General features: G+C 49.0%; 1 protein-coding gene across 2 annotated transcripts in view; it reads right to left on the bottom strand.

Annotated features, from left to right (window-relative positions):
* The window catches only part of Scaf8 (SR-related CTD associated factor 8), a 156,679-nt gene that overhangs the window by 40,450 nt on the left and 102,406 nt on the right, over positions 1-13,823 (bottom strand). The gene's annotated exons all lie outside the window — the stretch shown is intronic.

The following is a 13,823-nucleotide window of genomic DNA, read 5'->3' as shown; positions in this document are numbered from 1 at the left end:
CTGTTCCTTGGACCTCCTCTGCGCTCACACAGGACTGCAAACCTTTTTTCTGAAAATACTGCTTTGTTCCCAAACCCAGATTCAGGCCTGGTGAGAACTGAGAGTAGATTAAAGGTTTGTGTGGAGCGCCCTCTTGAGGCGGCCTTTACAAAGACATCGAACACCTCCTGTGGGAATTTCTCAGCCTCTGCACTAGCCGAGCTAATAAAAATGGATCCGAAGGTGTAGTGTCTAGCTAGGCTGCGCTATCCCCTCACTAGAAGTGAAGTCCTTCTCTCCGAAGTCGAGATAATCCGTGGCATAAAGACACAAAATCAGAATGGCTGACTAAATGCGTTCGTGTATAAAAAATAACGAAAAGCTGGAGGTGGGCTGACCAAGAAGGTAAATGATTGCAGGCTTTCTGAGCGTCTCTGCTAGTATTATTATTAGATAGTGGTCCTTATCTTGAAGACACGGGTGGGGGCATGGTGGGGCCCTAGATGTGAGTGTGCCACAGTGCTTAAGGGATGTGTCTGTGTATTTGTTTTTGTTTTTGAGACAAGATTTTGCTTAGTTAGCTCAGGCTAGCCTTGAATTCACCTCCTAGCTGAGTGTGGGTTGTTGAAATGCCGGGGTGACTGTCTTGTGCCTCCCCTCTAGGCTGAGTGTAAATATCAGCTCTACCACAGAGCAGTTTGTGATCTTGGTAAGCACTCCACCCACCCAGGTCATGCACACAAATGTAGGTGATGGGAGAATCCATTTCAGAGGGCTTTGAAGAGAACGGAGTAATAAAATATACATTTAGACCTCTGTACTGGAAGCTAAAAGCATTATCTGAATTTATGGGATTTATTAATGAGAAACAAATAGGATCCTCTTTTTTGGTTTTTGTTTGCTTCTTGTTGTTGTTGTTTTGGTTTTTGTTTTGTTTTTCAAGATGGGGTTTCTCTGCGTAATAATCCTGACTGTCCTGGAACTTGCTTTGTAGACCTTGAGCTCATAGAGATCCTCCTCTGCCTCTGCCTCCCGAGTGCTGGTGTACGCTCAATCCTTTTTAAAACATTTTCACATTGGTTTCTTATATCCCTGATCATTGAACCCTTTCAACTTAAATTTAGAAAAACAATTTTCTAGAACCTTGCTGTCATCGTAGACTAAGTTAGGACAGCAGCCAATGAGTGTCCCTCGGGCGGCAGGCCCATGACTCCTGACCAGCGATGATGGGTCAGGGCAGGACTCCTTCAAACCTTAGCTCAGTTAATGCTGTCAGCAGCGTTAGAGATTGTTTCCCCTGCTGTGTCCTCCGCTCCTGACATGATGCTGCAGATGAGACTGTCTGGATTTGGGGGTCCATCCCAGGCCCTTTCATTGGCCAGCCTGGCATGAGCAGCGGTAACGCTCTTCTGTGAGTCTGGCCACGGACGGGCTCCGTCGGTTCTGAGCCTCCTCCTTGATAAGTTTGCTTGGTGACCCCTTTGCTTAAGCCTCCACCTCTGCTCACGCGTTCAAGAGAAGCTGGCGGGAGAGGGTGAGATTTGAACCAACCGAAAGGAAAAGGAGGTTGGAGACACGGGTCTGAATGCATCCAAAGGGAACAGACCGGGCAAAGCGAGACGGGGGACTGGGAGCCATCAGGAAGGTAGAGCAAGGCTCTGATGCTGCAGCCTTGCAAGACACCAGGCATAAAGGACCAAGACCTGTGGGTTAAGACAAACCTGTGCTCTAGACAGGAGGGGACAGTCGGCGCACTGTTTGACGGTCTCACGGGAGCGTTAAGTAAAGCAGCTACAACGCCAGGCCGTGTCCTGGGCCCAGGGCAGAATGCACAGATGGTTTCTTTCCCTCTGTTGCCCGCACGTGTGCCTGGGTGGAGGGAGAAGTATTACACTCCACTCTGCGGCCACCAGGACAATGCCAGGCTCATCCTCCGACATCCGAGTGCCTCTGACATGTTGGTTCTCTGGAGGGCAGATGTGCAGAAACATCCAGGGAGAAGCACACACGGTCTCAGTGGGGGATTCAGATTTGTTATAGATAATCGGGCAGGCTAATGACCTCCCTACTGGGAATGTGTCCGCCCAGTCCCACAATGAGACAAGAGTGATCGAGACACTGTGCCCGGCGAGAGCTTCGACGGCAAACAGCCTGTGTGCATTTTCCCACCTTCCTCTTGGGACCTGGGAAGGCCTGGGACAGTCCCCAAGGTGTAAACAGAAGCCACACACTCCATTTCCCCAAAGTCTCTCCATCACACGTCCTCACATCTTCACAGGCTCTCGATAGGAAACTCAGAGAGACAGTGATAACCGGAAAGCTTTGAAAATGAACTCGAACCTCCAGCCCCACCCCCGACCTTTGTTTTGGTGGGGGTATCATAGTCACAGCAGCCACCGGCATCAGGATTGCTGGTAATTCTGTGGGGGTGTTGTTCTTTGGTTTGCTCTGTAGCGGCAGGAGGGGGGAATGGGAGAAAAGAGAATGGGGTAGCAGCGGGTGAGAAAGGTCTAAAGAGGAAAATCTTTAGTTCTGTTTGGTTTTGTAATTAGTTTTTTGAGACAGGGGTCTCATGAAACACAGGCCGGTCTCCAACTCCCTGGTTAGTCAAGGATGGCCTTGAACTTCTGCTCCTGCTGCCTTCCACCTTCCCAGTGCTAGGATTACATGTGTGTACCACCATACCCTGCCCTGGTAATGGAACCCCTGGCTTCAATCACATTAATCCACATACTCTACCAATTGAACTATACCCCCCAGACCCACTTCTACTTAAAAAACAACAACAACAACAAATTTCCAATAATTACAGCTCACACCCTATGATATAATAAACTACAGTGACCCCTCCCACACACACACACACCTACTCGTAAGGTGGGCAAGGTTGTCTAGTCTTTCCTCCCCACCTCCTTCCCTGTTCTGTTTTCTGACTTTGACATTACAGAATGCTCCCCAGGCCTACCACAATGCCAATCTAGCAGACAGGCCTCAAGTTCCAGCTTTGCGACAGCATCCTGACCAATGGGCTGCCATATTTCTGCTTTCACCCAGACCCTTTGGTCTTCAAGCCAACAACTGCAGGACCTTCTTACTTTGAGAACTACGTCCTTCATCTTGGGAAATCAAAAGCTGAACTGGCACTGAGAACCACTCATGTTAATTATGTGAGCCACAGGAGATCCCAAGGTACTAAGAGACATCAGTAAGTTTGTGACTAAATGTCAAACATCTGACGACCACGCCAATGGTCGTGCGATCTCGGCATCAGTTCCCTGAGAGCAAGAACAGTGAATGTGACTGACCTTCACTGTGTCTCAAATACAGTCAACAGTGTGTCATTGTGCAGAGGATGCCGTTTCCAAGACCCATCTCATTGCATCTCTCTAGGTTGCGAAGACGAAGACCACAAAGCTATGTCGTCACAGACAGCTCTGGAGAATAGCAGGTGACAGGCCTGCCACAGAGGATAATTATTACAGTGTGACAGGTTTGACCAGGGACACATGCTGATCATTCAGGAAGTACCTGGGCAATCAGGTCCATTCCCAGAGCCCACATTTCCCTGGCATGGACTCTCAAATGGTGTGCTGTTATAATTCTTGATCAGTCACTAGGTACTAAAATGAATAATGCTAAAAGGCCTGTTTTACTACACAAGAAAGTAGAAAAATCTAAGGGTCTTCTTGGGTTGCGATCGTAACTGTGGGCATGTGAGAAGAATCAGAGCCCTGTAGTAGTGTTCAGGGGGCCAGTGAAAAATCAAGGAAAGGGCCAAGAAGCCCACAAAGACCCTCTGAGATGTGCTTGTTTGTGGGAAGACAGCTTTGATGTGACAGGGACGTCTGACCCTCAAAGAGAGATCAAAGAAAACCCTGTGCACCCCCAAGAGACCTCCACCTGAGGTAAGAGCTGAAGAATGAGGAGTGGTCCGCCAGGTGCAGTCTGGGAAGAGGGAGGGCACATTTAAGAGTGATGTGAGAAATAGGCAAGGGAGACGGTAGACTTGGAGTGCGCAATTGCGGAACATAGGGAACTAAACAAAGCTGAGCCTAGGATTAGAGTTGGTCGGTCACGAAGACATTGCTGCACTTCAGGACCCGCAGGCTGGATGCCGTCCCTACCCACAATGCCTGGGTACATGGGGCCTGGCTGCTACCCTGAATGCACTCTCCAAACTTCACACATAGTCACATAAAGTCTGAAGCCGGCGTACAAAAACCTTTAAAGTATTCCTGTGCCCAAAAATACTCCATGTGGCAGGTGGGTGCATTTTAATGTTTGATTCAGTGTGAGCTGGAAGATTTCAATTAAAAAAAAAAAAAGTTCCTTGGGCCCGAGGCTCAAAGACCTTGAGATGATGTCAGGGCGGGGCACCCTGGGAGAGGTGTGAGAATGACAGACAGCCATGAGTCCTGCGATGAGGAGAGCATGGTGAGGGTAAGGAGGTGGGACTGCCTCAGACGCCAGGCCTGTGAGCTGGGGTTGTATTTCCTGTTTATTCTTTGGTGCTGAGGATGAATCCAAAGCCTCATGTGTGCCAGCGAGTAGTTTACTACTGAGCCACACCTCAGACTGCGTGTGTGTGTGTGTGTGTGTGTGTGTGTGTGTGTGTGTGTGTGTGTAAGAGAAAGAGGGGAAGGTGGAAGGAGGGGAAGAAAGACAGACAGTGTGCAGGACATCAGTCGTCTCCCTCTGTTAATCTCTACTTTGTCGTCTTGGGACAGGGTCTATCACCCAACAGGAAACTCACTATTTAGACCAGGCTAGCCAACACAGCAGGCTCTTGGGATCTTCTTTGTGTGGGCTCCGCAATGGTGAGTCATGGGCATATGTATCAGTGCTCAGTCTTTTACATGAATGCTAGGGATTTGAACTCAGGCCTCGAGTTTATAGAGCAAGGGCCCCTACCCCCAACCAGTACCCCCTGGCTGGCTCCTATTCTTGAGAGATAGGATAGGCGTGTACATGTCTATATGTGTACGTGGGGGTATGGAAAGAGATGTAGGGTGGTACAAGGAGAAAGCTTGGAGATTGCCACATCTCTTAGGAAGACATAGGAATTCAGGCACCAGAAGCATGATGGAGGCACTCAGATTTAAGGGTCTTTTAGTCTTTTGCTTTGTTTTGTTTTGATTTGTTTTGAGATGGGGTCTGAGGAGTCCCAGGCTATCCTCAAACTTGCCGTGTAGCTGAGGATGAGTTTAAACACCTGATCCTCCTGCCTCTGCCTCCCAACTGCTGGGGTTACGGTATGCACCACCACACCTGGTGATCTTTGGTGTTTTTTTTTTCCCCTTATGCATATCAAGCTTAGATCTTTATATGAAATTTCATCCCCTGGTCAATGGTGTTCTATTATTCAAGTAATATTCTAGAATATCCCATATTCTAGCCAAAGATAGCTTGAGGTATTTAGAGAACCCAAATTTTAGGGGAGGTACAAGAAAATACATCTGGAGATAATGCAGGTTTGGGACTGTGCTACAAGATGGGTCGAACAGTCTTTGCCTCAGAACCACCTGGCTGTGACCTTATTTGGTAAAAGGACCTTTGCAGATGAGGTTAAGTTAAAGATTTCAAGTGCTCTGAGATTATCCTAGAGTCTGGGCAGGCCCTAAGCCTAAGACACATGTCCTCCTAAGAGACAGTAGAAGGAAATGGAGCTGGAGGCAGCCATGTGAGGACATGAATGAGTCACCCAAGAGGGAATGGCCAGATTGTTCTCTGCTCATTTTCACTCACTCCTCACAGGCCAGGTAGCTCACCAAGTCCTTCTTTGGGCTCCCTGGCTTGGTCAAGGGGACCACACGTTTTACTGTCAGACTGTAGAACAGTCTCTTCAAAGCTTGCCTATGGACAGGTCGCTCTGTAGCTCTCTGAAGCCAAGGGGACATGATTAGGGAGGGACAAGAGGTGATGATGAGGAGAGGCCCTGGGGCCTGGAGTGGTGAGGAGGAGAGGCCCTGGAGCCTGGAGTGGTGAGGAGGAGAGGCCCTGGAGTCTGGAGTGGTGAGGAGGAGAGGCCCTGGAGTCTGGAGTGGTGGGGAGAGGCCCTGGAGCCTGGAGTGGTGAGGAGAGGCGCTGGAGCCTGGAGTGGTGAGGAGGAGAGACCCTGGAGCCTGGAGTGGTGAGGAGGAGAGGCCCTGGAGCCTGGAGTGGTGAGGAGGAGAGGCCCTGGAGTCTGGAGTGGTGAGGAGGAGAGGCCCTGGAGTCTGGAGTGGTGGGGAGAGGCCCTGGAGCCTGGAGTGGTGAGGAGAGGCCCTGGAGCCTGGAGTGGTGAGGAGAGGCGCTGGAGCCTGGAGTGGTGAGGAGGAGAGGCCCTGGAGCCTGGAGTGGTGAGGAGGAGAGGCCCTGGAGCCTGGAGTGGTGAGGAGGAGAGGCCCTGGAGTCTGGAGTGGTGAGGAGGAGAGGCCCTGGAGCCTGGAGTGGTGGTGAGGAGAGACCCTGGAGTCTAGAGTGAGGACCTGTCCTGGTGAGGGATCTGAGAGCAGCTGGTAGAAGGGCTGAGAAGAGCTACAAAGCTCTGGACACATTTGAGCGGGACTTTCCCTAAGCCCCGAGAAGGAAAAGCCCTGAACTCCTTATCTCTTCATCTTGCCATCTCCCCCCCCAAAACACGGGCACAACTTCAGTATTACCCTTGTTCCTCGGCGTTGGGAAGGGACGCTGGGGCGTCTGAGTCTATGCAGCCCTAGGTCAGCATATGCTTTGAGTACCTGCTGAGAGGGGGAGCTGAATCCCAGTTGTATACTCTGGGTACAGAAGGTCCCCTTTTGTAATTACACAAAGGAGAGGTCAATGTTAGTGGCTGCTCTGACTTCTCGGGGTTCACCCTGGCCTCAGTGCCCAGCATATCGCCAACCGGGTCCCAACGATCTTCAACAAGCAGTAGCAATCAATCCTCGGCCTCTGTAAGGATATTCCCTGGAGCAGTCCATGTCCCCTTTCCTCCATCCCATGTCCCTTTCCAGTCCAGTTCACTGGAATAATTTATGATGTATTATTTTATTTTTAATTCTTGCATAACTAAAAAATCAAACCAAGAGCCAAGTGTGGTTACACACACCTGTAATCCCAGCTCTTGGGAGGTGGAAGCAGAGAGATCAGGAATTCTAGCTCATGCATGGCTGGCTACCTATGGAGACAGGGACAAAGGCCAGCTTGGGCTGTATGAGACCCTGTATTAAAGCATTAAAATCAAATCAAGAGAGTTTACAGTTCAGGTCAGCCATGGCAGGGCAGGGACCAGAAAGAGTAAGCAAAAAAAAAAGGCTCTTTCATTTTTCTCAGACTTTGAGCTTGAACAGCAGGCCCTATTCCTTTCTAGGAGAGTTAATGTTTCGTTATAAGAAGTTACAGTACCATGGTTCCACAATCCAAAACATACTTGACACAATGAACTTGACAGGACCAGCCAGACGCCTAATCTACTTTCAGGTATCTTGGAAATGATCCAAGAGGCAGGCACCTTTATCCCCATTTTTACAGATGGGCAAATCAAGGCTTAGAGGAAGGGAATGCCTAGCATATACAAGAACTGAGCAATCTTCAGTCCAGGTGAGGCAGGTATAAAGCCTGAACCACTAGCCATTAGCCTGTCCTCTCCAGGCAGGGTGGGGTGGGATGGGGGTGGCAAGGCATCCCTCAGCTGGTCCCTGGCTGCTGCAAGCGTGGTTAACCACAGCACCGGGAGGACCCAGTGTGGTCACTATTATTATTGGGGACATTCTGTTAGTGTCAGGGTTTAACATTCCCGTGAAAGCTATCAAATACCTTCACGCTGTAAAACTCGGTTGGGTCCATGAACCTCGGGGGGGGGGGGGGGGACGGACGGGACGGGAACACAAAGTCCAAAAGTCCAAACCAGGATTGTTGGTCTTACGTCACAGCTTTTTTTTTTTTTTTGTTTTTTTTTTTTTGGCTTTTTGTGACCTGTGTCTCCTGGGCCTGCCAGACTGTTAACCAGCCCCTGTGGCTGCCTGACTCTGCCTTGATGGGAGACCCAAGGAGACTGTGCCTCAGCAACCACAGCTCAGCTTTCTTTCCAGGGGCTTCAGGCAACTCAGTACCCTCAGCCAACAGTAGCAGCGCCTGCCCCTGCACTTAGCTCTATTTTCACTGGCTCCCGACTGCCCTTGCAGATTTGAACCGATTCCTTTGGGGTTGTTTCCTTAGTAATAATATCAATTCTCTGGTGGGGGGCGGGGGAGGGGAGGTGCTATCAAGTTCTCTGCAAATCAGATGAAAAGTCGTGGTCTTTATCAAACAGAGGACTAAAGGTGTCCGAAATGCTGGGCAGAATCCCACCATGTTCATAGTGACGGAGCTTGAGGCTTGGGTGCTGGCTTGCGTTCCGACCTGCTCTAACACTGAGCTCTTTTGATGGCTCCATCCCAGAGAAGGGCGCACACACACACACCATCAGGCTCTCCTGCTCACGCCATGCACCGTCCAGAGCTACACTGTGCACACACGCATTGTGGGAAGCCTTTGTCCCCCCCTGCCTCTGCACAACGGGGATCATGCCCATCCCATAGGCACTGCTTTTGTAGATCTTCTTTTCTTTTCAAATAGAAGGTAGTTTTTGTTTATTTGAGATAAATACAAAATAAGTGATAAAAAGGGCAGGGGACAGAGGAAACTTGCTAAGCGTCTACGACAACACAGTCTTTGTCTCTTCGTTTCTTTCCCCTGTCTGCTTGGGGCCATCCCTGGACTGCGATGCGCCCTTCCCCTCACCCCAAACTCAGACACTCCGCAGGCCTTATCCACAGAGTTCACTTCCCCACTGGCTCTGGATTTCTCTGCCAAGCGGATCCTGTTGGTCCCACCCTGGGGAAACAGAGCGCACAATAAATAGCATTATCTCTCAATAAAGCTCGAGACAGAGGAGCCATCCAATAGTCCAGGACAAACGAAGGAAGAGTCCCCTGAGAGCCCGGATGTCACCCTTCTGGTTAGAACTTTCATTAATCCGACATCCCTTAATCACCCAACATCACTTCCATATCTTTATTTTACCTTAGGGAATAAATGACAGCCGTCATTTCCTGAGTGCTCAGCCTGTGCTGAGCCCACTGTGTCCTGCATCACACAAGACAGATGATATTCTCATTATACGGACCAGAGAGCTGCGGCTGTGACCACCTCCCTCCTAGAGCTCAGGACAGTTAGGTCTCCATGAATAACCCACAGAGGCAGGGGTGGGACCCGTGCCCTGACACCAACCCTCCTCTTCCCTCTCATCTCATTGCACCAGTGTTGCTCCACGTCCAGGCACACCTAGGATGCCCAAGTTTCATCCAGGAACAGGAGGACACTCCCGATGTCCAGGGCACACCCTAGGATGCCCCAAGTTTAATCCCCAGGAGGACCCACAAGGAGAAACCACCTTCCACAAGTTGTCTACTGACGTCCACATACCCCACGGCATGCGCACTCCCCATCCTCCTCACACAAAATACACAAGTATTGAAGACACGGTTCAGCTGTGGTGTTATCTCAAAGACCCTCCATTTGAAGAGCGTGATGATGGTCCAGGGATGGAGACTAAAGTCAGCAGGAATTCGAGGGGGCCTTGAAGGAAATGAACCACCACTGCCGTATTCTGGCTGACGTCCAAAAGTGGGGTAGTTGGCAAATGATTTTGGTTGCAGTCATTTTTTTTTTTTTTTTTTTTAATGCTTACTAAGTGACATCTATAGTGTCCACCATCAGGTGGAAGTATTTGAGTTGTCAAAGCAAACCCGTGTCTCTCAAGCCTCACATTCCAGGTTAGCTGTGACCATGGATGCTGGCCTCTGTCCGGAGGAACTAATGGTGAACGCGACTCATAGTTCATGGAGCAGCCGCTGACTTTGGTTTTTTCTTTTGTGTTTAGTAAGCACCTTTCTAAGTAAGATTCATTCGGCCAGTCCTTCTCTGCCCAGGGTCAAGTGCAGCAAAGATCTGCTTAAACCCTCCTGGCCTCTGTGCACCTTGACAAGAGCCCCACATCAGAAAAGAGCTGAGCTTTGAGTAACTACATTCTGTCCACTGGCTCTCAGTGAATTATCTGTGCTCCACTAAATACATGTATATATGTAGCTATCTATGTAATTAAGATTTTTTAAAAATATATTATTTTATGTGTATGGGTGTTTGGGCTATATGTATGTTTGTGCACCGTGTGCATGTAGCCAGAAGAGGCATTGCATTTCCAGGAACTGGAGGTACAGATGATAGTGACCTACCATGTGGCTGCTAAGTATGGAAGCTTGGACTTCTGCAAGAGCAGCCAGTGCTCTTAACGGGTAGGCCCTCTCTCCAGCCCCTTTATCTTATTTTTTGAGAGTCCCTAGCCCAGAGTGGGCTCCAACTGGCTGTGTAGCCGGGGATGTCCTTGATCTCCTGATTCCCCTGCCTCCACCTCTGTCTGAGTGCTGGGATCACAGGCTTGTGCCACCACAACTGGTTTATATGGTCCTGGGATTAAACCCAGTTTTGTATATGCTAAGCAAGCATATACATATTCTGTCGATTAAGATACAGTCCCCACCCCTTCAATATTAATATTCTAATAGGAAAGCTGCTTTCAAAAAATAGAATACATTTGACTATAGTAGAAATGCTTCTTATATTTTATTTGTAATTTCCAAAGGCTGTAAAAGGTGAACTGCATTTTGCATTTTGCACTGTTTACCCTCCTTCTATTTATTGGTCACACCTGACAGTTCTTACGTTGAGTCATCTATGGGTGGTCAGACTTATAAAGTAAGCATAAAGATTGGTTCAGAAAACCATTTAAGGGCAGCTGGGGACGTATTTGTGGGATTACACATGAGTTTAAGAATAAAGAAAATGTATTGTCATACTTTGCTTTCAAATCACCCCTTCTATGCCTGAGACCAGAGATTCTTCAACATCAGGTAATTCCACCCGAATGCCTGTTGCTTTTGGAACCTTGTTATAAGGATCTCTGTTTGTAGGACACAGAAATCATAGGAAAAGTCCTTGGAAACCCTACACTTTAAAAAGAAATGTCTCACTGTTGCGAAGTCAGCTGAACCCTGGTGTTTTGGAATCTAAATAAACGTGTTGCTGGCTAGGAGAGGGCAAAAGCATGTATCGACTATTACATAAGACCTGTTTTAATTTCCATTATGAAGAAACTACTAATTTGAACCTGCCTCCGTGAGCTGCTTTTACACTCACTTTCTGGTGAAGTGCAATACACCCCTGCATTCTAGCGCACGCATCCTAGGTGACAGGATGCTGCTGATCTGTCACGGGTTCCATTTGACCTCAGGCATAGTACTGAGCACTTGGTGAATGGTGAAGAAATTGGTGTCTGAAGACATCTGTCCTTGCAACATTCTCCTAAAAGTCCTACCGTGGGAGCGGGCATTAGCGGGCACCAAAGGCCTTTGCTATGGGGAGGCTGTCCACACCTGCTGAAAAAGCCCTGCCCTGCCTCTGGAACCCTCTGCTGGCTCAACTTCAGGTGTTTTGCTTTTCTATGACCCACGATTGTGGTCAGTTGGCTCTATGCCTCCAACCACATGTCCTGTTCATACTAAACACATGTGTGTGTAGTTACTTCCACATGGACAAAACAAAACTCCTATTAGCATGGCCATTGGAGGTAAAGATTACTACCTTTTCCCTACGCATTTTTTTTTCCTGACTGTAAAAAGAGGCATTGCAATGATAAGTGGCGGAGGCCTGACCCATCTGTGACCACTGTGGCTCTTGACCTAGCCTGCTTCACTGGGAGGTGAGAGGGAAGGGCGTTGGAAATGTGAGTGCAATCCTCTGCAAAGGATCCTTTAAAAATTCAGTTTGGACTTCACACAGTTTTAAAAAATAGTCTCTGACTAGTGATCTCTTCTATTCAATAATATCCTCCTCACCTGGGATCAGCAGACCACCACCAAAGAAGGAATATTCAGGTTTTTTTTTTTTCTTCTAACTGTGCAAACTGACCGTCTTAGGTATCTGAAAGTCTCAATTATGTCTAGAACTGTGGACGCTTTGGTGGTTTAAAATTTGCATGAAGCTTATGGAAGTTGTCCTTAGAAACTATATCAGGGTATAGCCCTCGAAATTGCATAAAAGTCTAGTTAATAAAATGCGTTTTATATTTTTATAGTTCACGGTTTTCACTAAAGCATACTAATGGGTATTTAATCTACTTGTATCCTACTGGACTGGAAAGAATTAATTGTAATGGTACAAGAGTGGGAGCCAATGAGCCCACATTTTGCTCCCATACAGCTTGTGATTCGAGTCTTTTCTTGCGTCCGTGGTTGTGAGCCTAGCACTTAACGGCTGCACCATCTCTCCAGACCTCTCGTCTTCTTCCCTGTTAGAAACACCCTGGGAGAGAGCCGTGTGCCTGGGAAGAAGTGAGAGTTAAGCCTGACATCTCTCACACGCACTCAGCGGTGCGATGATGGCCTCGAGAGCAGATCTCACGAGACCGGCTGGCCGCCACCACCGCCGCCGCTGCCACCGCCGCCACCTCCACCACTCTATCATCCTAAGCAGTGCTCCGGGAGAGAGAGAGAGTGTGTGTGTGTGTGTGTGTGTGTGTGTGTGTGTGTGTGTGTTGTCAAGAAAATGATTGCACTTGGTGCCCCTGTGAGCGCGTGGAGTGCTCCCAGTTTTAACAAACGAATGCAGACGTCACTAGCCGCGAGCAGAAGGGGTCTTCCTTCTGCAACATGGGGCCCTGGCGACTCACGGAACAGTTGAAGGCACAAATGATTTGGCTAATGGTCACCATCTCTGTGAGCGGTCTCAAACAGAGGGGCTTTTTTGTTTGTTTGTTTGTTTGTTTGTCGTCCCCCCCCCATCCTACGAAGAACCGATTAACCACAGAGAAACAGCTTCAGACCACCCACCTCCTCTGAATAAAACCACCAAACAAGAACACAGGTGAGAGAGCCTGGCTGGCTTTACATAAAAACCAAGCCACCCATCCCAAGGCTGCTGCCCCATAGTTTCAGCACGTCGGTCACCCAACGCTGTTTCAAAAGCCAGGAGACTGAAGTCTCTGCAGAAGGGGGCCTGTGAAAGGCTTCCTTTGCGGCTGACGGTGGGCTAGGGTGGCCTATGGGCAACAGCCTGGTGCCCTCAGAGAGCTGACTGGATCCTGGTGGGACGCAGGGCTTTATGAGACCAACCAGCCATGACAGTACCAACCTCTTCCCTGAAGAGGGCTGTCCTTGGATGTTCAAAGGACAACTTCTCCCATAGATGATCCCTCAGTGCACATAACCTTCAGGAAACATCTCCAGCCGAGTGCTGACTGCCTGAGTGCTGGCTTCTGAAGGAATGAGCTCAGTTTTAAGTCCTTTACGATTCTACTTTGGCCCACCACCCATGGAAGAAAACTTTTGGGACCTGCTAAACCTAGGTTGGTAACTGATGGTAGGCATCTGTTGCTCCAGCTACCTGACACTCTCTCTCTAAAGCAGGACTGCACTCAGGAGTTTGTGGCCAGCCTGGGAAACAGTAATGTCTAACCAAGAGACCGGTCAAATCAGTTTGTGTGCGCAAGCCATAGATTAACCCCAGATGTTGTTCCTCGGGGCTGTCCAACGTATTTTTTGAGACATGGTCTCTTAGTAGGTTTGGGGCTTACTGACTAGGCCAATCTGGGTGGCCTACAGACACCAGAGAGCCCCCCTGTCTCCACCTCCTCAGCAATGGGATACAAACACACATCACCACACCTGGCTTTTTACACGGTGCTGACAAACTCAGGACCTCACGCTTCCGCGGCAGTCACCTCCCGACCCAGCCATCTCCCCAGCCCCCAAAGTTCCCAAATCATTTGTTCATATAGGCACTGGAAT

This window comes from Peromyscus leucopus, chromosome 8a (assembly GCF_004664715.2).
Source record: "Peromyscus leucopus breed LL Stock chromosome 8a, UCI_PerLeu_2.1, whole genome shotgun sequence".
Taxonomy (NCBI): domain Eukaryota; kingdom Metazoa; phylum Chordata; class Mammalia; order Rodentia; family Cricetidae; genus Peromyscus; species Peromyscus leucopus.
This window is presented reverse-complemented; position numbering and strand designations above follow the sequence as displayed.